Source organism: Danio rerio, chromosome 7 (genome assembly GCF_052040795.2).
Source record: "Danio rerio strain M-AB ecotype USA chromosome 7, GRCz13ab, whole genome shotgun sequence".
Lineage (NCBI taxonomy): Eukaryota > Metazoa > Chordata > Actinopteri > Cypriniformes > Danionidae > Danio > Danio rerio.
Window position 1 is genome coordinate 75,199,303 of NC_141027.1, and position 27,717 is coordinate 75,227,019.

The 27,717-nt window shown below is 31.3% G+C and overlaps 1 protein-coding gene across 3 annotated transcripts in view; it reads right to left on the reverse strand.

The window, feature by feature from the left end:
• The window catches only part of LOC147843282 (uncharacterized), a 513,583-nt gene that overhangs the window by 437,057 nt on the left and 48,809 nt on the right, over positions 1–27,717 (reverse strand). The window contains exons 3-4 of one of the 3 annotated variants that reach the window (XR_015496519.1): positions 6,011–6,354; positions 2,156–2,256 (exon numbers count right to left, since the gene is read on the reverse strand). The exons of 1 other annotated variant lie outside the window; for it this stretch is intronic. The gene's annotated coding sequence lies outside the window, so the exon portion shown is untranslated. Of the gene's footprint in view, positions 1–2,155; positions 2,257–6,010; positions 6,355–27,717 lie in introns of those variants that run through there. One more of the 3 variants, XR_015496518.1, reaches the window with a different exon arrangement.

Genomic DNA, 27,717 nt, shown 5'->3' on the forward strand with positions numbered 1-27,717 from the left:
AACCAAATAACACATTTAGTTTTATTTAGTTCATGTTTATAAATACATTAAGTAATAATAACTAATGAAACCTCATTGTAAAGCGTAATCATTATTTTATTATAAATTTAATAGAATTTTATTTGTTATTTTACAATTTTACAATTTTTATTTTATTATTTAAGTGCTTTGCAAAAGCTTGTTTATACATAACATTTTGCCAAATTTCACATTGGTGTAAATCCAAGTACGGAGTTGCATGAGCAGGATGGGCAGTGCTTTAATGTCTATATGTGTGTGTGTGCTGAGCGGTCATCTTGCGGCCGTTCTCTCAGCACGCTTTCACACACCCCTACTATGCACATCCTGATGAAAAAATTGAGTGACAAGATTCATGGCTATCAGAGCAGCTGATGAGATGGAAGGGCAAGAGGAGGGTAAAAAAAATGGGGCCCACTCTATTTCTGATTATTATTCAAAGAAGAAGCAGAACAGGGACGCTCCTGATACATCAGCAGACACAAGTAAAAATGAAAAATAAATAAGGGCCAACTGGCCATATGCAACAAACCCCCCACCCCTCCCTCAAAATCTCTCCGTCTCAACAACAATGACAATATATGAGCAATTGAAGAGATTTTTTCTTTTTTTTCTTTTTTTTGGTAAAAAATAAACAACAACAACAACAACAACAACAACAACAACAACAATAATAATAATCATTATTATTATTATTACTACTATTATTATTATTTTCATTATTATTATTATTATTATTATTATAAGAATAATACAATTTTATATAAATAAATATTTTATTTTTATTTATATATATATATATATATATATATATATATATATATATATATATATATATATATATATATATATATATATATATATATATATATACTTTATTTCAATCATAATAAATTAATTTAACAAATGCATAAATTTATAAATATTTTATTTACAAATGTATTATTTATTTTATTATTTTTATAAATATATTATTTTTAAATGTACTTATTTAATTTATGATTTTTTTTAGAAGCTTACAGTCTGTATTGGGACTGATATTGCATATAATACACTGAATGATGATACTAATAAATCAATTTTAGATAAATAAGAATATTATTTTTATTTATATATGTTTAATTTATTATTTAAATATGTATTTAATTTTTTTTCATTTATGTATGTATTCATTTTATTTTTTTATAAATGTTTTTATTTATAAACATTAATTTATTAGATTATACTATTTTATTTTGTTAATATAAATATTTAATTATTTATCTTTTATTTTTTATAAACAATTTATTTTATATTTAAGTTTATGTATTTATTCAGTTCAAAAATGTTTAAAAGATTTTAGAACAATTTTATTCAATTTTATTTATGACAATATTTAATTATTTATTCAATTATTTTTTTATAAATCATTTGTTTTATTTATAAACATATTTATGTATTTAAAAAATTTAAATCGTATAGGCTCTATTAGGACTGATATTGCATATAATAAATTGAATGAAAATACTAATAAATCAATTTTACATAAATAAATATATTATTTTTATATATTGGATTATCATTTTATAAATATATTTATTTTAAATTTGTATAATCAGCAAAAGCTATAAATGCAATTAGATTGACAGAAAACCTCCTGCACATGCTCATCTGTGTTCCAGAAAGAAAAAATCTCCTCACCACAGCGGATTTAAGGCAGTTTTTATAGTCCAGGTTTTGGTCCGACTCTGAATTGCCCCGCATCCCCCCCCCCCCCCCACCCCCTTTTGTCAGTTTTCAGCAGCTCTGTGCACAGATTACTTCTATTGTGCTTGGCCAGAAAAAAAAAAAAAAAAAACAAAGCCAAAAAACACGTTCAGCCCTCCAGCGGGGCTCGCAAAAAAGCATTTCAAAATGACTTACAGGCCGGCATCAACACAAGCCACAATGTCCCCGCTATTCTGCATTCAGCCTTGTCCATATCACACACCTGAGAGCGCATTGTTTAGCGGGAGAAAACTTTGGCCAGAGCTCTTAAACAACAGGAGAGATCGACATTGACGGAGATTGAAGACCGACGGTGGTGTGAAAGAAAAACGTTGAGTTCAATTCAATGAAGCACAATAAGGAGTTTATATGTTAAACAATGACAGAGACAAAATATTACAAAGGGATTTATTTTGTGTGTGTGAGTGATAAAAAATATAAGGCCCAGCGGTGACATTGAGGTTTTTATTTTGCATGAAGATCTGACCGTGTCTGCAAAACAAGAATAAAGAAAATGTGGTCAAAACGCTTCATCACAGAGTAAAAACTGATATAGCGGTGACATTTAGAGTATTTAATTTAAGGGTCAGACAAAAATAACACTTAGTATATTATTCGTTTTTACAACATAGACCCATTTGGCAAACGTAGCCCTATTTACGTTTCTGGAGACGGCAAATTAAGTATGTACGGCTGCATTTCATCTTTAAAACAAATGCTACGGGGCGGTATGACGGCGTTCCCTTTCGGGCTTGCAGCTGACTGCCTACCTTATTGTAGACGGCTTTCGCACTGTAACCAATTTATCCCGTTAGCTCGCCATGTCGGCGGACTTGAGACACAGAGAGGAGTTGACCATGACAATGGGGTTCAAGTCGGGTGAAGAATCGTTCCAGAAAGTGGGTAAAACAAAAACATAATCCAAAAAATAAAATAAACAAGTAAATAACAGGGTGAGAATGTGGTAAAATCTGAAAATGTGGTAAAAATCAGGCGAGGGCTTTTCTTTTTCTTTATTGCTTTTGAAAGTAATTGGTTGGGTTTAGGGAAGTGGGTGGGCGGGTTAATCGATAAAATTGGTTGGGATTAGGGAAGGAGGAGGGTCAGCCATCTTTCAGTCAGTCGACAGCGGCCTCTAGTGGATTTACGTGAGAACAGCAGGCGCGAATGGCACTCGTGAGAGAAATTTGAGATCTCAAAAAGCACACAGCGGCCTCAAGTAGATTGGCAAAAACAAAAACCGGAAAAAAAAAAAAAACGTAGCTTCTGGGACGTATTTCGTGATCTCCAGAAATGTATATAGAGGTACGTTTTCAGAATGAGCCTGGGTTGCTTTTTTAACACCATGCTAATATTGCAACACAAGGTCGATAAAACAAAAAGACCAAACATAAAATATGATTTATTAAAAATGCAAAGCAGAGGTAATAGTGACCTCCATGACAGGACCATAGTGCTATTACCTTAAAAGTAAATGAGCAAGTAGCATCTCTGTAAAAAAATGCTGGGTTCTACTCGATTCCTTCATGTTGTCCCAAAACAAACTGATTAAGTTGTCCCAAAAAACAACTTCAGTTGTGTTGCTTCAACTCATTTTAAAGAAGTAGTTTGAACAAGCAGCAGAAGTCACTTTTTTGAGTGTATAGATAATAAAAAAATGCTGGGTTCCGATCCATTCTTTCCTGTTGTCCCAACAAAAACCGATTAAGTTAACTTTGAAAATTTAAGTGGATTGAACATAAAACTAAGCTGACCCATAAAAACCTCAAGAATTTTGTTAATTAAGCTCATTTTAAATAAGTAAGTTGAACAAGCAGCATAAATAAAAATCTTGAGTGTTCACTGTAAAAAAAATGCTGTCGATTTGTGTTGGGACTTGGGCTGCAGGATCTAAAAAAAATCTGACATTGCAATGTTTAGTTTCTCTGCAATATTTATTACAATATGAATGAGCAATATCACAGGAGTAGCAGTGCGATATGGCTGTGAGGATATATAGTAAGGATATACAGCCATATCGCACTGCTACGAGCCATATCGCACTGCATTTATACAACAGTTCGACAGCAAAATCTTTCACGGAGAGACTAAAAACGTTTTGTAGGAGGAACTACATTCTTCTGCCATTCCTTCAAATCTGCAACTGACCATCAAAATGTTGTTACTTCACAAATGTCACTTTAGAGCTAGTATTTGAATGATTCTCTAGCATAATGTCTAAAGTTTTGCTCACATTTTAAGATTATAAGGCTGATCAGCATGAAAAGCCATCAGTCTAGAAACCTCAAAAGTACATTATGTTGTCTAACAGCTGCAACATTTGTTAAACTGTAGTGAGTTTATTGATCTGCTGTCACTCTATGTGGGTGGAGTAATACACAAGAGTGAATAGGCTGTGCGAGTGCTGTTATTGCAGAATATTGCACGACTATAAGCCAATCAGATTCGAGAACCAGACAGAACTGTTGTATAAATATAATTATTTCAGCAGGTGACTTGAATATCTCAACTTGGAAATAACTCATAATTGTATTTTTGACTATATTTAGGTTTTGTGTGTGTGTGTGTTGTTGACAGAGTTTGAGGTTTACTGTATCATTATTATTCACACCTTAAAGTCTGCTTTGATTGTTCAGTGTTTACGCTTTACAACTGCATACTCTTTGTAACTTTTTATTGATCAAGTTTAAGAGTCTCTTTAACACTTGTGGTTATTATATTATAAAGAGATCTGATATTTTGTTTAAATATTTTTAGTTTTCTACTATTAAAACTATTAGCCTTAGTAATGCTGGTAAATTAAAATAAAGTGGTTAAACTAAAAAAATATATCATAATATTCCTAAATGTTTTGTTAAAAACCTAGTTAAAAACATCTCAACTTTCCAGAAAGCCGCGAGCGCACCGTTATTCACGTAAGTAGAACTAACCAATCTGCTTCACAGTTTGTATAGAATACAAACATTTTGGTAATTATAGTAGACTAATTACCTCAGACAAACACAGCGCACCTAAACACTGCAGTGCTTTTTATTTTTCTTCATGAATAAAACTTGTATCAGAATCGCAGCAATGGTTTGTCCGTTTGTCATCCTCTGAGAAAACAGTTAATAGTCGGCTAGTTATAAGAGACGCCAGATGAGCACAAGAGCAAAACACATTGAAAATGTGGAATACATGCGCCAAAACTTTTCACATGCTTTTAGACGCAACATGTGATCGGACTCTGGTTGGGTTTCGTTATCGCCACCTCAAAGCAGAGTAACACATGCGAAAATGAGTGCCGTGTTGAGCAGGCAGTGAGGAGGTTGTAAATAAAATTGATGTAAGGATGTCGCCAGAGTAGCTTTTTGGTTTCTTTTCTTGTGCGTCTCAGCCCCTAGCACCCCATCTGAAAGATTTTGTAGAGGGTAATAAAGTCATTTAACTTCACAATATGTAATGTAATATCTATTTGAATAATAAAGCTTGGTTCCTTTACTTTAAAGCTCAGATTAATTATCATAATTTTGTTCTGTTTTAGTTTATTTTACTATATCGTTATTTTTTACACCTTAAAGTTTGCTTTAATTGTTCAGTATTTACGCTTTACCATTGCACACACTTTGTAACATTTATTTTTAAAGTTTAAGAGTGTCTTCAACACTTCTGTTTATTTTATCATAAAGAGATTAGATGTTTTGTTTAAATATTTATATTTAAATAATAATAATATCATATATAAAACTATTTGCTATAATGTTGGTAAATTAAAATAAAAAAATTAAACAAAAAATACCCTAATATTTCCAAATGTCTTGGCAAAAAATATTTAATAATTATCAATATCGAATGATATGAAACATGATTTTGTGATCTTTTATTTATTTAATTTTTTTTGTAATATCGCCCAGACCTAGTGTGTAGTGGAAAAAAAAAAAAAAAACTCTCGCAAAATAGACAAGAGGGCCTGGGGGTGAAGCCACGATAACTCTGCAATTCTTTAAATTCACCGGAGCTGAAAAACACAAACTGTTCTGGAGAGAGAGAGAAAGAGAGAGAGAGAAAACACTAAAGAAGCCTTTCTCATCTGCCGCTGTTTTGTGTGTGTGTGTGTGTGCCAGCATTGCAGGAATTCTCTAAATTGTGGAGATGAGTGTAAATGGGAGCATTTGGGAGCGGCGAGATGGGACGGATAGGGACAAAAACAGGGCCATAAAAACAGCTGCATTACCATATGTTATTATACACAATGTTTTGCACTCACTCTCTTGGACGGGCAATCAAAATGGCCTTTCTCTTCACGCCAGACACATTTGCGGCTGTAGATGATAACCCTGCTTTTATTTCCCCTTCGCAGACTCCTGCTCCCTCGGCTGAAGGGCTGCACAAAGACCCCTGCATCTCAATGTGTGTGTGTGTGTGTGTGTGTTGTTTGTGGGTCAGTGTGTGTATCTGATGGGATTGTGCACTGAGATGCTGACAGACTAAAGCTGCCCAGATATAGGGTGAAGCCTGTGGTGTCTGTGTGTGTGTGAGTGTGTACGTGTGTGTGTAGGTTTCTGAGATGACCTGGACCCTGAGGGACAAGCAGAGGCAGGAACAGACAGACTGCAGAGGAAAAAGATGAGACGTCTGAATCAGAAGTGAGAAACGACGAGATTCTTATCACATTATTCTAAAATACTGCACATAGTATCTTATCATAACTAATGCGTGAATACTGCTTGAAATTGTAAAGACATTTTTTTAATGATTTAAATGGACACTATGACGTTTTGCTCGATTCAACAGGGCTATCATTATGGTATATATATTTGCTATAATAATAACAGTACATTATACATTATAATTGAAAAAAAATTAATATAATTTAAAAAAATTGAAGCCTGTAGTGTATTTGATATAATTACTACGACTACTAGCAATAATAATAATAATAATAATAATAATAATAATAATAATAATAATAATAACAATAATAACAATAATAAATATTATTAGTATTAATAATGATAATAATTGTTATTATTCTTCTTATTATTATACACATAATAATTATAATAGTATTGTTATTAAATAATAATACAAATAATATCAATAATAAACAGTAATAATAATAATAATAATAATAATAATAATAATAATAATAATAATAATAATAATAATGATAGTAATAATGCATAATAATAATAATAATAATAATAATAATAATAATAAATATTGATGATAATAATATTAATTATTATTATTATTAGTAGTAGTATTAGTATTATTATTATTATACACATAATAATTATAATATTATTGTTATTAAATAATTAAAATAATAATAACATTAAACAGTAATAATAATGATAATAATAATACATAATAATAATAATAATAATAATAATATAAAATAGTAATATTGTCAATTCATAATTAGTAATACATTATTATAATGATAATATTAATTACAATATTACTATAATAATAATGATTATAACAATAACAACAACAACAACAACAACAACAATGATAATAATAATAATAATAATAATAATTATTATTATTATTATTATTATTATTATTATTATTTTAAAAACAGTAATAATGTTAATAAATAATTTATTAATAATACATTATTAAATAACAAAATTAATAATACCAATAAAAATAATTATTATGATTATTATTATTGTTTTTATTATTATTGTTGTTGTTGTTGTTATTCTTATTATTTTAATCAATATCTTTATAATAATAATAATAATAATAATAATTATTATTATTATTATTATTATTATTATTGTTGTTGTTGTTGTTGTTATTATTATTATTTCTGCCCAGATAAAATTAAATATAAAATTCATAAGTATATATATTTTTATTAAATTGCTTTAAGGTGATATAAACATAATTTTCAAATGGAATCTGATTTTAAAATGTCAGATTAGAAACCAACAGAAAAAAATGTTATTTTTTATGATTAATATTTTTTTATTCTAATCCATAATTGCTTTTAGATGATGTTCAGTTTAAATGACAATAATCTTAACATCAACATATACATTTGAGAAAGGCTCCTTTAAATATAGTAATAAGTCAGAATTATTAGCCCCCCTATGATTTTTTTTCTTTTTTAAATATTTCCCAAATAATGTTTAACAGAGCAAGGAAATTTTCACAGTATTTCTGATAATGTATTTTCTTCTGAAGAAAGTCTTATTTGTTTTATTTCTGGTAGAATAAAAGCAGTTTTAAATTTTTTAAACACCATTTTAAGGACAAAATTATTAGCCCCTTTAAGCTATATATTTTTTTCCGATAGTCTACAAAACAAAATAACCTAGCCTAACCCGCCTAGTTAACCTAATTAACCTAGTTAAAACTTTAAATACATAAATTTATATATATATATATGTAAATGTTAACAATAACAAAAAAAATGATCGTTCAACAAGCAAGCCTCAATATCTTACATTATTTTACTTCTCAGAGAAGAATACTTCGATATTTGCACTGAATCGCAATATTCCTTTTTCCCCTTGCAGTGTAAAACCTTGCATTATTATGCATTGATCTAGATGACCACAGACGCGCTGCTGCTAAATCCTGGACTAGCGTAGCATTGGTGTTGTGTTGAGCAGAGAAGCGTGTGCACGAACACTGGGCTTTTTCCTTGGGCTTATCATGTCAGGCCATACAAATTCATTTGATATTGGGAGTTGTGGCTGTTCACTGCAGGGGCCGCGCTGCTCTCCCCCCCCTTTTTTCTCTTTGATTTGCTTCATTTGAGCTCTGCTGTCCCCGGCAGCTTGTTAGACCCCAGACACAGAAGATGGAGAAGACGCTCTGGGTTGAGGACACAAGCACACGTCCCGTCCTGAGCTAGAGGATTGCTGAGCAGGGATCGCCATCTACTGATATAACAGCAGTACTGGAGCACACACACATACACATACACAAAAACAGATACACATACACAAATACATATATATATACACATGCATATGCATAGTACAGATATACATTAACACATGCATATACATAGACATATACTACAGAAAAACATAAACACATGCATTTACATATACTACAGATACACATACACACATACATATACATACAGTACACATATACATATACAAGTACATACAGTACACATACACATATACCCTGAGACTCACAGCAATTTTACATCTTTATAATACATTTATATTGTGTTTCAATCTGATTGTGTTCTAAATAATTTATACATGTACACTGAATACCATTATCAGATCTGGTGAGATGGTATTTAGAGTTTGTACATGCTGTAAAACATATAAATAATAATAATAATAATTATTATTATTATTATTATTATTATTATTATTATTATTATTATTATTATTATTATTATACTTACTAATAACATTATTATTATCTATTTTTATTAATAATGATGTTGATTTTTATTGTATAACCATTGCTATCATTATTAATATTACTACTGTTTTATTATTAATAAATAATATTTTTATTTTTTTCTTCTTGTTGTTATTAATATTATTATGTGTAGCAGGAGCAGTAGTAGTGGTATAGCATTTGAATATTATTTTCTAATTAAATAATATATTTTTAATAAATGCAATGGCTTTATTTGGGTTGTTTATATCTGTTTTATTATCGGTATCATGTTTTTTTTATTATGATTACTGTTGTCAATATATTGATCAATATATTCTGTAATAATGTTCTTTTTATGTTTTAATATACTGTATATATTGTACAATATATTATTATATCGTATATATTGCTCAGCCCTAATATATATATATATATATATATATATATATATATATATATATATATATATATATATATATATATAGCGTTTACACAACAGTTTGACGGCATAATCATGTATATGAAAAAGAAAACCAAACAAGCAGAGTCTAAAAACCCTTTTGTAAGAACTACTTTCTTCCGCCGTTCATTCACATCTGCAGCTGACGTCAGAACGGCAGAAACCATTGCTACTTTACCAACGTCACTTTAGAGCTAGTTTTTGAATGATTCTCTAGCGTAATGTCTAAAGTGATGACAAAACAGCTGATTTTGCTCACGTTTTAAGATTATAAGGCTGAACGGAATAAAATGCTCCGCTACGAAACAACTACATTCTCATCTAAATAAGCCTCAAAAGTACAATATGTTGTCCAACAGCTGCAATGTTTGTTAAACTGTAGTCCTCACCTGCCACTCATGTGAGCCGAGTAACACACACGAGAGAAGAAGCTGCACAAGCGCTGATATTGCAGAATATGACACGGTTATCTGCCAATCACATTCGAAAACCAGAAAGAACTTATATATTTGATGTTGTTATTATTATTATTATTATTACTATTATTACTAATTCTTTAATTGTTATTTTATTATTATTAATAATAATGTTGTTATTATTTATATTATTATATTGCTATTATTATACTTGTTTTATTTTATTTTATTTTTTTACTGAAATGCTCAAAAAATGAATAAAATAAACGTCCATCATAATTTAGTTTAAATTATGAATGAATTAATTATGGAAATTATTTATTTACCACATATGTGTAGTCTATGTTTAGAATATTGTGTATAGTATGTAACAAAAAATAATTGGTTAGTCATTTGATCTTAATTTATTAATGCATATTAATACATATATATCAATAATAGTGATTAGTATTAACTATAAAGGTTTTCTATTTGTAATATATTTTGCATATCTAAAGTAATATTCTAAAATAGCGAGATTATTATGAACTATATATATAAAATAACTAATTGTTATTATTACTATTATTATTATTACTACAATTATCATTATTGACATTGGCATTATTTTTATTATAAATTATTTATTTTTTATTGCTATGATTTATATACAAATAATAATAATAGTTTTTATTATTATTATTATTACTAATTCTATTATTATTAGTTTTTATTATTACTTGTATTATTTTTACTATTATTATTATTACTATTATTATTATTAATAACAATGTTGTTATTATTTATATTATAATTATTGCAATAATTCTTCTCATTATTATTAATAATAATAGTATTATCAACTGAAATATTTAAAATATGAATAAATTAAAGGTCCATCACAATTCAGTGTATATGATGAATGAATTAATTATGGAAATTAATTATTTACAATATATGTGTAGTGTATGTGTACAATATTGTATATAGCATGTCACAAAGTAATTGGTTATTCATATATTATTAATTTATCAATGCATATTAATACACATATAGCTACATATTTTCCCACAGCCGTGATGGGGACCACATAATTGTTTCTGAGCATTTCATCTGTTAACTGATGTGTCCTCACTACATTCATTAGTGCTTCATCTCACCAGTACGTCAGTCTGTGTTTTACATCTTGCAAGCAAACACAGCCCTATTAAACCAAGCATTTCTAGGCAATATCTTAATTGCAACACAAATGGCCTGAAGAAATGAAGAAAATCTGCAAAGACGGCTGAATTCCTCGGCTTACATGCTTCCTTTTCTTATTCTTTTTGACAAGGTGCAAAAAAATGATCCATTTAGGTCAGAAGGACAAGAGACGTAACTGCCTCAATTACCCATAATGGCACACATATGTGGCGGCGCCTCCATTTTACCCGAATCAATCTAAAACGTTGGGATTCGTGCCTACATTAGGTGCGAGGAAAATACTTGGTCATCCGTCAATCCAGCGGAGGGTCAAAATAGAGAATGAAATTTTGCGCAAAAAATCTAAAAATTATTGTAGTGCAACCTCTGTATTTGCCAAGGTCAGACTCATTCATCACAGCGGGGCGTGCGGGGCTTGAATGCGTAATGACAGGGGACGGAGGTGAGGATGAAGGGCCACAGCGAGCCTCAGCCTCCACCCTCCTCCAGCCAGCCTGCATGATTAGATGTCCAGACACTGGATAACCTTGGGCTGCAGAGGAGAGCAGGATCCCGAGGAGGAGCCCGAGGAAAATGAACACAGACAGCAAAAGTACGGCTAATCACAATATGCTGATACATTTTATATAACAACAAAAATCATGACATTTGATTGATTGATTGATTGATTGATTGATTGATTGATTGATTGATTGATGTATGAATGCATGCATGTGTATGTATTTGTATGAATGTGTTTGTATATACGTGTTTGTATGCATGCATTTACATGTGTGTACAGCACGTGTGCATTTGCCTGTTTGTTTGTTGTTTATGTAATTTTTAATAACCATATAATAATAATAATAATAATAATAATAATAAAATATTGATAATAATAATACGAGTAATAATAATGTTAATAATAATAATAATGTTAATAATAATAATAATAAAATATTGATGATAATAATACCAGTAATAATGATGTTAATAATAATAATGTTAATAATAATAATAATAATAATATCAATATTACTATTACTATTATTATTATTCATATTATTATTATTATTACTGATGTTATTATTATTCATATTATTATTATTATTATTATTACTGGTATTATTATCAGTATTAATATTGTTATTGATATTATTATTAGCATTATTACTATTGATATTATTATTGATATTATTTTTGATATTCTTATTATTAATATTATTATCATTACTGATATTATTAATAATATTGTTATTGATATTATTTAAAATATTATTATTACTATTATTATTATTAATATTATTATTATTACTGATATTATTATTTATAATAATATTATTGTTGATATTATTTGAATACTTCATAAATTTATACACTCTAATAATTGCTGGATGCAGACAAAAACAACATCTGTGTTTTATTTTTGTGTATAGGATTTTCGAATATTTCCAAAGATGTTAAAAAAAGCAAGGAATTTTCAGCCTGATCTCACAAGGAAATGTTAGTATTTTACGTTTTGTCAGTTCAGCGGCTAAGTAAAAAATGTACGATTTTAAAAAGGAGGCCTGGCACCTGACCCCACCCCTAACCCCAACTGTCACTGGGTGATGAACAAATCGTACTAAATTGTGCGAATTACGAATTAGCCACTAAAGCAAAAAGTTACGAATTGCCGTGAGATTGCGTTAGGAATTTTTAACAGTATGTCCTATTACATTTTTGTTATTGAGAAAGATCTTTTACAAAATATCTTTTAGCTTGAATAAAATAAGGTATCTTGGATTAGATAAGGTGATTTGCCTAATTACGCTAATTAAGCATATAAATTGCACTAGTATGCACAAGAATACTAGTTTCTTACCAAATAACTACTACAATATTAATTACCATCATCTTCATTAGAAATAAGTTATTAAAACTACCGTTAAATTTAATAATGTTTTTGTATTGAAAATCTCTCCACTAAAGAGCATTCAGGAACTTGAATAGATTATTTCTTTCTTGGATATTTAAAAAAGAATTACAATTTCGCAGAAGGTACAGTATAATACAGGTAAGTGTGTCTTGGATATATGTACATCTACAGTATACAGCTGAGAAAATAAGAGTAAGAAAATAAAGCGAGACAGCATCACTGCACCCCTCACCATCCCCCTTTTCAAGACCCCATGAAAAACGAAATGTAATTTGCCATCTCCGCCAGCGAGCGTCATTCAGCAGCACCTTCCTCTGAATCTGCTTCTCTGAGCACGGCTCCATTTTGTAATAAGTTCTGATCAGTGTTTCTACCAATTTGCATTCGACTGAGGAAATGGAGGAACATCCCTGATGAGGGAGAAAATGGAAAGAGAGAGAGAGAGAGAGAGAGAGAGAGAGAGAAGAGAGAAAGAAAGAGAGTGAGAGAGAAAACACATTGTGTATATGTGCGTGTGTGTTTGTTTGTGTTTGTATGTGCACTTTTTTATATGGATGATGAAGACATTTGTATAATGACATAAGAGTGTCATTAAGTTATTACAATGATCAGGTGGTTTATGAAGACATGCTTTGTGTCCTTGTAACTAAAATATATATGGTTAAAAAACATACTTAATAAGGTTTAGGGTAGGGTTAGGGTAAGGCCATATAATAATCAATCAATCCATCCATATATTCACTAATTTATCTTTCTAAATCCATTTATATCCATCCATCAATATATCAATATCTATCTATCTATCTATCTATCTATCTATCTATCTATCTATCTATCTATCTATCTATCTATCTATCTATCTATCTATCTATCTATCTATCTATCTATCTATTTATCTATCTATCATCTATCTATCTATCTATCTATCTATCTATCTACTAATTTATTAATTATTCATTCTATTATCTGGCAGCTAATTACTTTTTGGCTTTTATTCATTATTATATTATATATTATATATATATATATATATATATATATATATATATAAAGTGGTTAAAAACTATAGTAGTATAACTTTTAATTAGTTGAGTTTAATTAATTGAAGGGCAAAGCAGTGTTGCAGTAGGTAGTGCTGTCACCTCACAGCAAGAAGGTCGCTGGTTCGAACCTCGGTTCAGTTGGCGTTTCTGTGTGGAGTTTGCATGTTCTCCCTGCGTTCGCGTGGGTTTCCTCCGGGTGCTCCAGTTTCCCCCACAGTCCAAAGACATTTGGTACAGGTGAATTGGGTAGGCTGAATTGTCCGTAATGTATGAGTGTGTGTGTGTGTGTGTGTGTGTGTGTGTGTGTGTGTGTGTGTGTGTGTGTGTGTGTGGATCTGGTTTCCCAGAGATGGGTTGTGTCTGGAAGGGCATCCGCTGCGTAAAAATGTGCTGGATAAGTTGGCGATTCATTCCGCTGTGGCGACCCCAGATTAATAAAGGGACTAAGCTTACAAGAAAATGAATGAATGGATAATTAATTGAAATATTTAAATTCATCGATTCATATTTAATTACTTTTAGAATTACTAAAAATATAATAGCTTTCAAATCAAATAAAAATTACAATACAATTTCAATATATAATTTCAGCAATTAATCTTGAATATTACTCAATAATAATATTATATTATAATAAATAAATTATATAAACAAATAAATTGTTAAACAAGCCAATATACAAACATGACATTTTATTCTATAGTACATTAACATATAAATATAATTCACTTCAAAATATGCTCATTCTGAAAGCTTAGCCATACATTTCTGAATATCTCAAATTATGTAGCCAGAGGTATATGGTTGCATTTGGTCTTTAAACTAAACGCTATGGGGTGGTATGATGCCATTCCTTTTCTTGCTTAACAACTGACTGCTTACATCCACGTGGACGGCTTTACCGCTGTTACCAGTTTTTCTGGTAGCTCGCCATGTATGTCGGTGGACTTGAGACGCAGAGAGGAGTTGACCACAATGACAGGGTTAAAGTTCGGTGAAGAACAATTTTAGAAAGCAGGCAAGACAAAAAAAATAAATAAATAAACAAAATAAACAAGTAAATAACAGGGTGAGAATGTGGTAAAATCTGAAAACATGGTAAAAATCAGGCGAGGGCTTTTCTTCTCCTGGATTGCTTTTTAAAACTGTTGGTTGGATTTAGGGAAGTGAGTGGGCGCTGGTCAATCTGTGCTTTTGAAAAAACTATTGGTTGGGTTTAGGGAAGGAGGGGGGTGGGTCAGTTGATCAGTCAGTCAGTCAGTCAGTAATTTAGTCAGTCGACAGTGGCCTCTGGTGGATTTATGCGAAAAAAGCAAGCACAAATGGCACTCGCGAGAGATATTTGAGATATGAAAAAGTGTACACAGCGGCTTCTGGTGGATCCATGAAAACAAAAACTTCAAAAAAACGTAGCTCCTGGGACGTATTTGGCGCTCTCTAGAAATGTATATAGGGGTACGTTTTCAGAATGAGCCTGGATTGATTTAATCATATATAGCCATGTACATATTCATCAAGGACAGAACAGTTATTTAGCTTTAAATCAGTGGCAAAAAAGAAGAAAACAGAAAAGACAGAATGAAAAGAAAATGATTCTGCATATTCAGATAGCAAAACAAGCTTAAACATGCACTCTAAAATGCAACACAAATGTTTGCCAAACTCCGACAAACCCTTAACCTTTACATACAATTTTTAATTAAACTTCGAACCAAATTTTAACTCAACAAACTTGCTTTTGTCCACATTTAACTCAGATTTGTATTGAGACAAGTGAGTATTCGCAGCGTGTGAGTGTTGTATGAGAGACATACAGTATGTACTGAATGAACCCAGAGAAGTCTATCATATATAAAATGATGGACATTAGGAGCAGATTGTAGGAGGCTCAGGGCAGTTTTGGAGATATTGTTAATGGGTGTTGGAGGCTGCTTTTAGGATTGATGAGAAAGATAGAAAAGTTAATTACAGCCAGGCTGGAGCGACCCTTGCTTTTGTCTGTATACAATACGTTTCTCATTTATAGTGTAGAGATCAGCGGTTATCTTCACCTCTGGAGGGACACTGACGGGGAGGGGAAAAAAAACAATTGCGGATTCTCTCGCACGTTTCTCCATCCAATTCCCAAGCATGCATTTCTGTGCAAAAATTAATTTCCGTGACTATCTAATAAATCAGAAACAAGCGATTGTTGTTGATGTCAATCCAGATGGACTCAATGAAATCTCCTCTCGGTTGGAGAATTTCTTGCCTCTGGCTTTTTTTGCTTTTCTGCTCTCTCGTGTTGCCGATGGCTGTGTCCTATACAGAAACATCCATCCAAAACAGATTTTACGAGTGAAAATTTTGCATCAAAATTCAGCAATGTGCATTCAAAAACGCACAAGTGGATGTTGAAGCAAGTCTGCTGGCAGCCCTTCATCATGGGATTATAATTATTCATGGCCAAATATTTTGTATCCCATGCTTCATTACACATGAATTCGCTTCAGGGCAAGTTAATTCAGCAGTTCTCGTAGTCTATAGCATAAGACATAAGACAATCTGAAGATGTCTACAGATCTAACCTTCATAATGCATTTCGGTCAGTTTCGATCCAAGACAGTTACATATGAAGTAATTATTTATATTTATTTATAATCTCAAAAATTATGTATGCAAATATATATATATATATATATATATATATATATATATATATATATATATATATATATATATATATTAGTTTATTTACAAAACACACACAATAATATATTATAACTAATAGATAATAAGTAAACAAATAAATAAACAAAAATAAATAAATAAATATAAATAAATAAATATTACCTGATAACTTTAACTATTGAATATATTAAAAATGTGTGTGTGAGAGAGAGAGAGACAACAATCACATTGTGTGTGTTTGTTTATGTTTGAATGTATGCTTGTTTAAGTGCATTATGAGGAAATTTGTATAATGACACAAGTGTGACCAAACTACTACAATGTTGAGGTGGTTTATGAAGACATGTGGTGTTTCCTTGTAACTAAAATATGTATGTTTAAAAACATACTTAATAAGGTTTAGGGTAGGATTAGAGTAAGGCCATATGCTGTAATCAATCAATCAATCCATCCATCCACACATGCATCTATCTATCAACATTTATTTACAATAAACACACAATAATATATCATAATTAATAGTGTTATTAATTTTATTATTAATATATCATCCTTTTAAACTTTTAATTGTAACATTATCTATTGTGTATATTAAAACTTATTTGTCTTATGGTGATTTTGAATAAGGCCTCATCTCAGAGAGAGAGAAAGAAAGTGAGAGACGGAGAAAACAATTACATTGTGTGTGTATGTGTGTGCACGTGTGTTTGCTTGTGTTTGTATGTGCGCTTGTTTATGAGGACATTTGTGTAATGACAGCATTACCAAGCTATTACAATGTTGAGGTGGTTTCTGAAGACATGCCTTGTATCCTTAAAAGCAAAATATCTATGTTTAATAACATACTTCATAAGGTTTAGGGTAGGGTTAGGGTAAGGCCAGAATAATCAATCTATCTATCTACATTTATTTACATAAAACAAACATAATTATATATCATAATCAATAGTGTTATTATTCATATTATAATTATATCATCCTTTTAAACATTTAATCGTAATAAATAAATAAATATTACCTGATCACTTTGTTTATTGTATATAGGGCTGGGTATCGTTCCAAAATTTTCAATACCGATACCCTGAATTCGATACCGGTTCCGAACGATACTTTTTTCGATACTTTTATTTTAAGAAATATATTTTAACAAGATTAAATAACTCATAATCTCTGAGAAACTTTGGTTTTATTTTCCAGGATGTTTAGGACACTTTTATAGATTATACCCTTGGGTATCGAAATTTAGTACCGAACTAAAATGATTTTTTCGATACTCGATAGTATCGAGACAATTTAGTGGGTGCTTAAAAAGTATCGAACTCGATACCCAGCCCTAATTGTATATATTAAAAATGTTTTAACTTATGGTGATTTTGAATAAGGCCTTACTTTGTCAAAAAGTATTACATTTTAAGTACTTTTTAAGTATTTTAAGTATGTTATTTTTACTTGAATAGTAAAGCTTAAACATGTCAAATAAATCAATGATTATGTAACAATTGAATCTGCTTATTCTTTCAAATTAGTTACAATTTATTTGTATCATTTTTTTGTTTGTTTTTTGTAGTTTGTAGGTAGATGGGTAGGTGGGTGGATGGATGGATGGATAGATAAATACATGGATGGATGGATGGATGGATGGATGGATGGATGGATGGATAGATAAATACATGGATGGATGGATGGATGGATGGATGGATGGATGGATGGATGGATGGATGGATGGATGGCTGGCTGGACGGACAGAGAGACAGACAGACAGACAGCCATCCATCCATCCACATACCCACACATCCATCCAGCCACCCATTCATCAATCCATCCATCCATCCATTTATTTATCCATCCATCCATCCATCCACCCACCCACTTACCATTCATCCATCCATCCACACACCCACCCAGCCACCCACAGATGGATGGATGGATGGATGGATGGATAGATGATAGATAGATAGATAGATAGATAGATAGATAGATAGATAGATAGATAGATAGATAGATAGATGATAGATAGATAGATAGATAGATAGATAGATAGATAGATAGATAGATAGATAGATAGATAGATAGATAGATAGATAGATAGATAGATAGATAGATAGATAGATAGATCTGCAATTACTGGGCCAAAACCTTGTTGTTGTCGTACAAACAAAACTTGAAAAAAATACGTTTGTTTTAATGTAATACAGTATTCTGAACAGTGCATCGATGACAGTTCAATTGGTGAGCATGTGAACCCTGTGAAACCCAACAAACTCATTTATATCCAGCAGGTGAGCTGTGAGTCTTCCGGAGGGTGCAGGAATGCAGAGAGAGCAGGACGCTGTAAAAAGAGAGGTTAAATGATGCTGCCGTAACACATTGATCTGCCTCAGATCCAGACTTAGATATCCACAATCCCCTGTCCTCAGCGCCATTACAGAATTAGCCTAACTGCCGTCTCACCATGGCTCAACAGAAAGGCCACACTGAACACTTCTCCACCGCCGTATTGATTTTCACGCCCCGAGACGCCGTGCCCCCAAAGGCCACTGAATTACAGGCCATTTTACAGGGAATTACACCAGTGCTGGAAACTTTACAGAGATATGGGTGTCAGGGATCAGTCACAGTACAGACCTTGAAAACAGCAACTCTATCCAAGCCCTACCAGAGAACGACATAATGAAGTGCAAGAAAAAGTGTATCAATTCATATTTGTGCCACAAGCAGAAAATACGTGTCACAGCATAGGTCTATGCGCAATGTAAAATATGTTGCTCTGGGTATGTTTCAGTGCACGTTTCAGATGACAAGTACACTAGAGGGCGCTGTCTACATTTTTTGCAATTCTGATATGTCTTACGTCACACAGCATGACTTCAAAATGATTAGATCGCCTCTGTTTTCGCATTGCTTGACTATCTGGGGTGGCGTTCAGTTGCTGCTGTGTTTATACTGCACGATTGATCAAGAAGTCAAAATCACACAAGAGATTTTTTTCGGTGTCGTACAAATAATTGCATGGGAAAATAATTGTTCAGTCAACAATATGTGATTGTAAATATCATTAGTGTGAAAGGAATAAAAGTCATCATACTGCCCCGTAGTGTTCATTTTACCTAGAAACTGCAGTCAAACTTATGTTAATGAAATACTTTTTTGTGGTTTAGCAAATGTCTGAAGCATGTATTTTTTACTAACCTCTGTTGCAATTGTAAGTAACTAACAAAATGAGAAAGCAAATAAATTAATCAAATAATAGCACTTAATACAATTCACTTAATTGTTAAAATGAAAATCGAGCCAAAATCAAACAAAACTAAACAAAAACAAAAGCTAAACAAAAACAAAAAATGTCGGTTTTCCTAGTTTTCCTTTTTTTGTTTGAAAACTGATATGGAATGGATGAAAGATAGATTTTTTTTTTACCAATGCCTTTTTAATTACATGTGGTATACTTTAAAAAGCGCATGAATTGTTAAGTGTTGGTTAAAATTTCTAAAGGTCAAGTTGCAAAATTTACATAAATGCATAATTACAAACATTAATTTTACAGTAATAAATTCTATTAATTTTATAAAAAAGCATATATATATATATATATATATATATATATATATATATATATATATATATATATATATATATATATATATATATATATATTTTAATATCAATATCAATTAAGTTTGCCATAAATGCTCAAAACATTGAACATTTTAAAGTTCAAAAATGTCAATATGAAGTTTTTACATACGCATTTTTATCTGAATTCAGAAAAAAAAGTTTTTAAGTCTCTGAGAGGTATAAATCTCTTACATAATTTTTTTAGGATCAATGTAAAATTACTTAATACAAATTAAAATAATGAATAAATCATACATTTTAAATAAGCTTTACTTTAATCACCACAAACAACTAAATTAGTTGAGCATTAAGAAGCACATCTGAGGAATATATCTAATATATTTTAGTCTAAACATAAAAGAAAACTATTGCTTTAAATTTTCACTCCTATGCTGCTTTTAGCCTGCTCAAGATCAAGGTATTTCTTTGCTGCACATAAAACAGCATATAATATCGACGTTGCATATAATATCGAAGGCTTTGGGGTGACTTGATAGTCATAAAAAGCAATTGACAGCAAATGATGCCAGAACTGTCCTTTTTGTGATTGATTAACCATCTTCAAGCAATAGAGGACACTGTCTAACACTGAAAAAAGACGCACTTCACCGTTCAAGAAAGTTAAAGATGGCAGGAGTCCATTGGCACTTGTCAACATCTCATCTTCCACTCCTTTTTTGGACGGTTTCAACAGCAGTTAAGCAACAGATGCGCTCGTAATGTTGGCCATATGAGAGATATGGACACTGGAAAAACTTAAATGTGTTTCCCATAAGGTTTTATCTGAATCATAAGGTACAGATTAATACAGTAATCAGGTCACCAATGGTGTGAAGTTATGAATTACAAATAGTTCAATTACTCTGAGTAGTTTTTAAATACTAAATAGTTTTAAAACCGCTGATGGCCTTCAGGTGAAGTCCTGTCTTCAACACCCCTTACATGAAGACAAAAAAAAAAAACATAACATTCTGCAATTCTAACCAGTACATTTAACACTGAACGTTAGCATTTAACAGTGAATGTTAGCATTTAACACTGAATGCTGCCCATAATCAGTACCTGAGGTGATCATTTCCAAAATAGAAATACCAGGCGTTGCATATGTTTAGTACAAATACTGCTTTTAACATGGAAAAGATACGTATTATCGGATGTAGTAGTTAGGACACGATGTAAGAAGGGCTATTTTTATTGATACTTTGAGTAGTATTTAAAACAGAGCTCTACTTGCACTACAGTTTTATGAGGTGAACTATCTGCTGCTGCTTTCAGTTGTATGACAATAAACGTCACGCAAAATGGTATTTAAACTTACACTGGTCGCATTTAATAGTAAATGCCCATAATCAGTACCTGAGGTGATCATTTCTAAAACAGAAATTCCGCGCATTGCAGATATTTAGTATAAAAACTCCTTTTAACATGGAAAAGATACTTTTTCTCGCATGTCAAGACGTGTTTTTAGGACACAGTGTTTGAAACGTTATTTTTCATTCATACTTTGAGTATTATTAAAGGGTCACGAAACACCAAAACACATTTTTTGAGCTGTTGACAGTCGTATATGTGTCCCACACTGCTAAAAACACTATTAAGACACCTATATTTCACTAAAAAGTGTAAATTGGTTGTTTTTGCGTTACTTCAAGCAAATTCGTACTTCCTGTTTGAAACGAATTTTTGAAGCTGCGTCACGGTCATGACATAATAGCGTGTATTCCAGCGTGCAGACTGGACGTCTGTGCCAGAGTGAGTCTTATTACGTCTTACAGTGTGATGCATTAATGCATGAGTAAAGCTTGGTTCAAACCAATCAGCGCGCTCTATTGTGCAACTTCATTAATATTCATTACTGTGTTTACACGACAGAGACGCCACGTTGTGTTGGCAAAACAATCGTGAAGTGTTGCTTTTATAGTTTGCTGCCGTTAAGTTTCGTTTTCATTTTCTCTCTGTGAGAGCTCAGACTCACGTGTGGATTAACAGTGTACGCGACGCTCGACAACAATAACTTACGTGTCTAAGGAGGATTATTGTTTACCTGAGAGCTGTTCTCATCTGCAAACGCTGAGATCTGGATTCGCTTGTAGTATTCTCTTCATAAAGACGCGGCTCTAGTTGCTGTGGATTGTTCTGTCTCTACAGATTTGGTAAGTGAGTGACCAGTGCTCTTTGTTTATTCAGTTTGTTCGTATCAAACTAAGTTAACTATTGCACCGTAACATGTTAGGACCACAACCAAACTTTAACCTCGTGTAGGGTTTTTAACCGCATTTTGTGACCGGAATAACACACGCGGCTTTCTGACGCTACCTGCCGAGTGCATCTAAGTTTCCGGAAAATGCGGAGGTTTTTTTTCTCTCATTCGCCGTGCGGTATCAAACATTGCATGAAAAATACACGCTTAGAGCAGATCCTCGAATCAAATATCTCGTTTGTCGCGAGGGGCATGAATGAATTCCCTGAATGAAAGAGCCAAACTGCAGTTAAACTCCACCATTTAATAATTTGGCAAATAATTCCACTACAGATGTCCATGTAGGTTAAACACCATCACTTTCTCCTGTGTGTGAGTATTTTGACTGAAACTCGCGCGTGACACTCCCACACCCTTCCACTTTAGTTCCTCCGACACTCCCCCCTAAACAGAGCTGGACACGCCCACTTTTCTGACTTTTTCCAAAGTAGAGGTGTGAAAACACCCTGCTGAAACGAGGGGGTTTCATGGCCCTTTAAAAACAGACAATTTAGGTCAACTTGCCCTATATTTCTCGCCAAGTAATGGTACTTTCACTTGAATATTTTCAAAACCGTCTTTTAGCTATGTAATTTTCAACATCTAAGGTGAACTATCTGATGCTGCTTTCAGTAGTATGCCAATAAATGTCACGCAAAATGGTATTTAAACTCACACTGGTAGCGTTTAATAGTGACTGATGCCCATAATCAGTACCTGAGGTGATCATTTCTAAAATGGAAATTCCGAGTGCCACATAGGTTTAGTACAAAAATTCCTTTTAACATGGAAAAGATACCTTTTATTGTATGTAGTAATTAGGAGATGGTGATAGAAGGGCTATTTTATTTATACATTGAGTAGTATTTAAAACAGACAATGTAGCTCTTCATGCACTACAGTTTTCCCCAAGTAATGATACTTTCACTTGACTATTTTTAAACAGTCATCTAGTTATTTAATTTTCAACATCTGAGGTGAACTATCTGCTGCTGCTTTCAGTTGTATGGCAATAAATGTCACACAAAATGGTATTTAAACCATTGAACGATGCCCATAATCAGTACCTGAGGTGCTCATTTCTAAAATGGAAATTCCATGCGCCACATGTTTAGTATAAAAACTCTTTTTAACATGGAAAAGATACCTTTTCTGGCATGTCGTAGTTAGGACACAGTGATGAAAGGGCTTTTTCTGTTCATACTCCGAGTAGTACATTAAACAGACACTCTAGCTCTATTTGCACTACATTTTTGCCAAATAGCAGTACTTCTATTTTTCAGCACTCTTTTAGGTCATCACTGAGGGCCTTCAGGTGAAGTCCTGTCTTCAACATGCTTCCCATGAAGACAAAAACATTCTGCAATTCTAAACATTACAGATCCTCTGACACGTGGTGACATGCACGGCATTGTATCGCGCCGCCGCTAATGTCTGTGTGCTCCTGCGCGCCGACGAGCCTTTCTGATTTTTATTTACGTCTGGGGAGGCCGTTTGATCCGAGCTCTGAAGCGCCGTTTACAACAGCGTGTGTCATGTCAAAAAAGTGTGTGAGGCAAAAGCCCTGAGGATAGAGGTTAATTCAGGGAGGGGAAAACGAGGCTGCTGCGTCTCTTTAATGTGATAAACAAGATGAAGCCGGAGAGCACTTGACACGTGTAGATTTTACATATATACCGTTGATAAGTAGAATGACATAAAACATTGACAAGTCTTATTTTTGTTCCTTTTGAGCGAATGCAGAAGGAAGCAAAGGCCCGTAAGACATGCTGAGTGAGCCAGAGGGACGGCTCGGAGTTGGCTGACTAATAAAAAAGCCTTTTCTCTGTCTTTCTTTGTCTATCTCTCTTCTTTCTCTCTCTGGCACCTGGCAATCTCTGGCAGGGTATGGTTACATTTCATTTCTTCTGGAGCTTCGGCTTGTAAAAGTCTCTCGGTGCACTGGCTCACGTTGACCTCAGTGGAGACCCGCTAACATGAAAGAGCCTTTATCTGTTCCAGGTGTGTGAGCACTCACATTGAGTTAGGGTGTGTGTGTTCAGTTGCAAACAAAAAAAAGTGTGGTTTACTTCCTAAAGGATCCCATTTCTTGACTAACGCATACATTTCATGTGATGTACAATATATTTCAAAATGTTTGCACTGTTTGCATATAAATACACACACACTTTCTAGAGTAATGCCATATTGTTGATTATTTTTGTCGAAATGAATACCCACTAAGAGACTAATGTGAGTAAATAAAACATAATGATATATTTTAAAAGTAATCTCGAGGAAGATATTAAGCCGCTTTCTAATGGAATGTGCACATAAATGCTTATTAAAAGCTAAGATAAAGAAGATTACAGTAGAAAAGATGTTTGTCCAATCAATATACATCAAAATGCAATAACCTGATAATCACCAAATTTATCCATAAATCCATGGAGGGAAAAAAAATCAAAAGACCACTTGAAAATTATAAGTTTGTGTTCATAAAGTAAAATATTAATGTGTGTTTTATTCTATAAAGTACGAAGAACATTTCTTTTTAAATTTTAAATAAAAATATTTGTATTTAGTAATAAATAAAAAATATTTTATTTATTTTTAAAAACAATTAATATTTTTTTTTATTTATAAATAACTATAAATAATTATTTATGTACTTATTTATTTAATTTACTTGTTGTTTATTTTAATTTTAATTTATTTCATTTACGGACAATGGCAATTTATCATCACACCGCCACTAATGTTTAATGCATACATTTCATGTGATGTACAATATATTTCAGAATGTTTGCACTGTTTGCATATAAATACACACACTTTCTAGTGTAACGCCATTGTTGAAATATTTTTTATTTATTTATTTTTATTTTTTTTTTTGGTTGAAATGAATACTCACTAAGACACTAATGTAAATCAAGTAAATAAAACAAGTCCTTTTGTAATGGAATGTGTACATAAATGCTTATTAAAACTAAGATAAAGAAGTTTTCAGTAGTAAAGAAGTTTGTCCAAACAATATAGATAAAAATGCAATAACCTGATAATCAAGTTTTTCCATAAATCTATGGAGGGGGAAAAAAATCAACAGACCACTTGAAAATTCTAAGTTTGTGATTATGAAATGAAATATTAATATGCGTTTTATTCTATAAAGTATGAAGGACAGTTCTTTCAAATTTTAAATAGAAATATTTGTTATTTATTTATAAATAAAAAAATATATTTTTTAATTTTTACAAATAGTTAATACATATTTTTATTTATTGTTTATATATGAATAAATACAAGTAAATAGTTATTTATTTACTTATTTATTTATTTTATTTACTCTTTGTTGTTTGTTTTAATTTAATAAAATTTTATTTATGGACAATGGCAATCTATAATCATCATTATGTTTCTAATGTTTAATGTATACATTTCATGTGACGTACAATATATTTCAAAATGTTCGCACTGTTTGCATATAAATACACACACACTGAATGAATAAATACAAGTAAATAGTTATTTATTTACTTATTTATTTATTTTATTTACTCTTTGTTGTTTGTTTTAATTTAATAAAATTTTATTTATGGACAATGGCAATTTATAATCATCATTATGCCACTAATGTTTAATGTATACATTTCATGTGACGTACAATATATTTCAAAATGTTCGCACTGTTTGCATAAAAATACACACACTTTATAGTGTAATGTCATTTTGTTGAAATTGTATTATTATTTTTTTTTGTCAAAATGAATACTGACTAAAACACTAATGTGAGTAAATAAAACATAATGATGTGTTTTAAATTCAATTGCGAGGAAGATATTAAGCCGCTTTCTAATGGAATGGGCATGTAAATTCTTATCAAAAGCTAAGATAAAGAAGATTCCAGTAGTAAAGATGTTTGTCCAAACAATATACATCAACATGCAATGTATAATTACAAAGCTTTTTGTTTATTTTAGTTTGTTTATTTTAGGGGAAAAAGTTTGTGTTAATAAAGTAAAATAATAATATGTGTTTAATTCTATAAAGTACTAAGAGCATTTATTCCAGATTTTAAATAGAAAATATTAATAATTTATTTATAAATAATAATAATTGTATTATTTTTTTTAATAAACAAAATATTTTACTCATTGTTTATTTAAAAATAATAAACATATTTTTTTTTTGTTTGTTTTTGTTTTTTGTTTTAATGATTTTATTTACAGAAAATGGCATTTTGTCCAAATAACAAACATTTGCTATCAAATAGTCATGGTCCGGTATAAGTTTCTTACGATATGATAAACTTGGATAAAAATATCCCAGTATCACGGTATTGTGTTTACTGCTGTAAAATACATTTTTTAAATGCCCTAGTAATAAACAACAACTTTTTTTCCACATTTAACTCAATATAATACATTTTAGCAAACATTTATGTTATTTTGGAACACTAAACATGTCAGGCTACTTAAGAAAAATAAACCATTGACCTCTACTATCTTCATTAGCTTCAAAAACACAGATTTTCCTACAAGACATTAAAAAAAAATTCAACATCTTGGAAATGGTAAAACAAAATATTTTGCGGTTTTAATAGATTGACCTTTCCAAATCGCGATAAACTTTAAAACCGGTTATCGTCCCATGCCTATTGTCAAACATTGACTTCTTAAATATAAATATAAATATAAATATATTATTATATAAATATAATATAAACATGCTATAAACATCTAAATAAACTTGTCAAGTTACTCGTAAACTCAGTCCATTTTCAAGTGCTGTCTTAATTTGTTTTCCTTAGCCATGTAGTTACTCTCACTCTCAGATAGGACATCTAAGAAAGTACTCTACAATAATACAGAGTAAATACATGAGTAAAGATTCAATGTTTAGCATTGGCAAGATATTATTATCTGAATTAATAAAAGCATATGCAGTAAATGATAGTATGCACATGCCAGCAGGACTATAAAATAAAGTCCTACCAGTACTGTCCGAATTTTGACCTAAAATTCACAATGGCCAGGAGAGTTTACATACGAAGTCTTCATCCATCAATCCATCTGAAACAAATTAGCATGCCATTAATT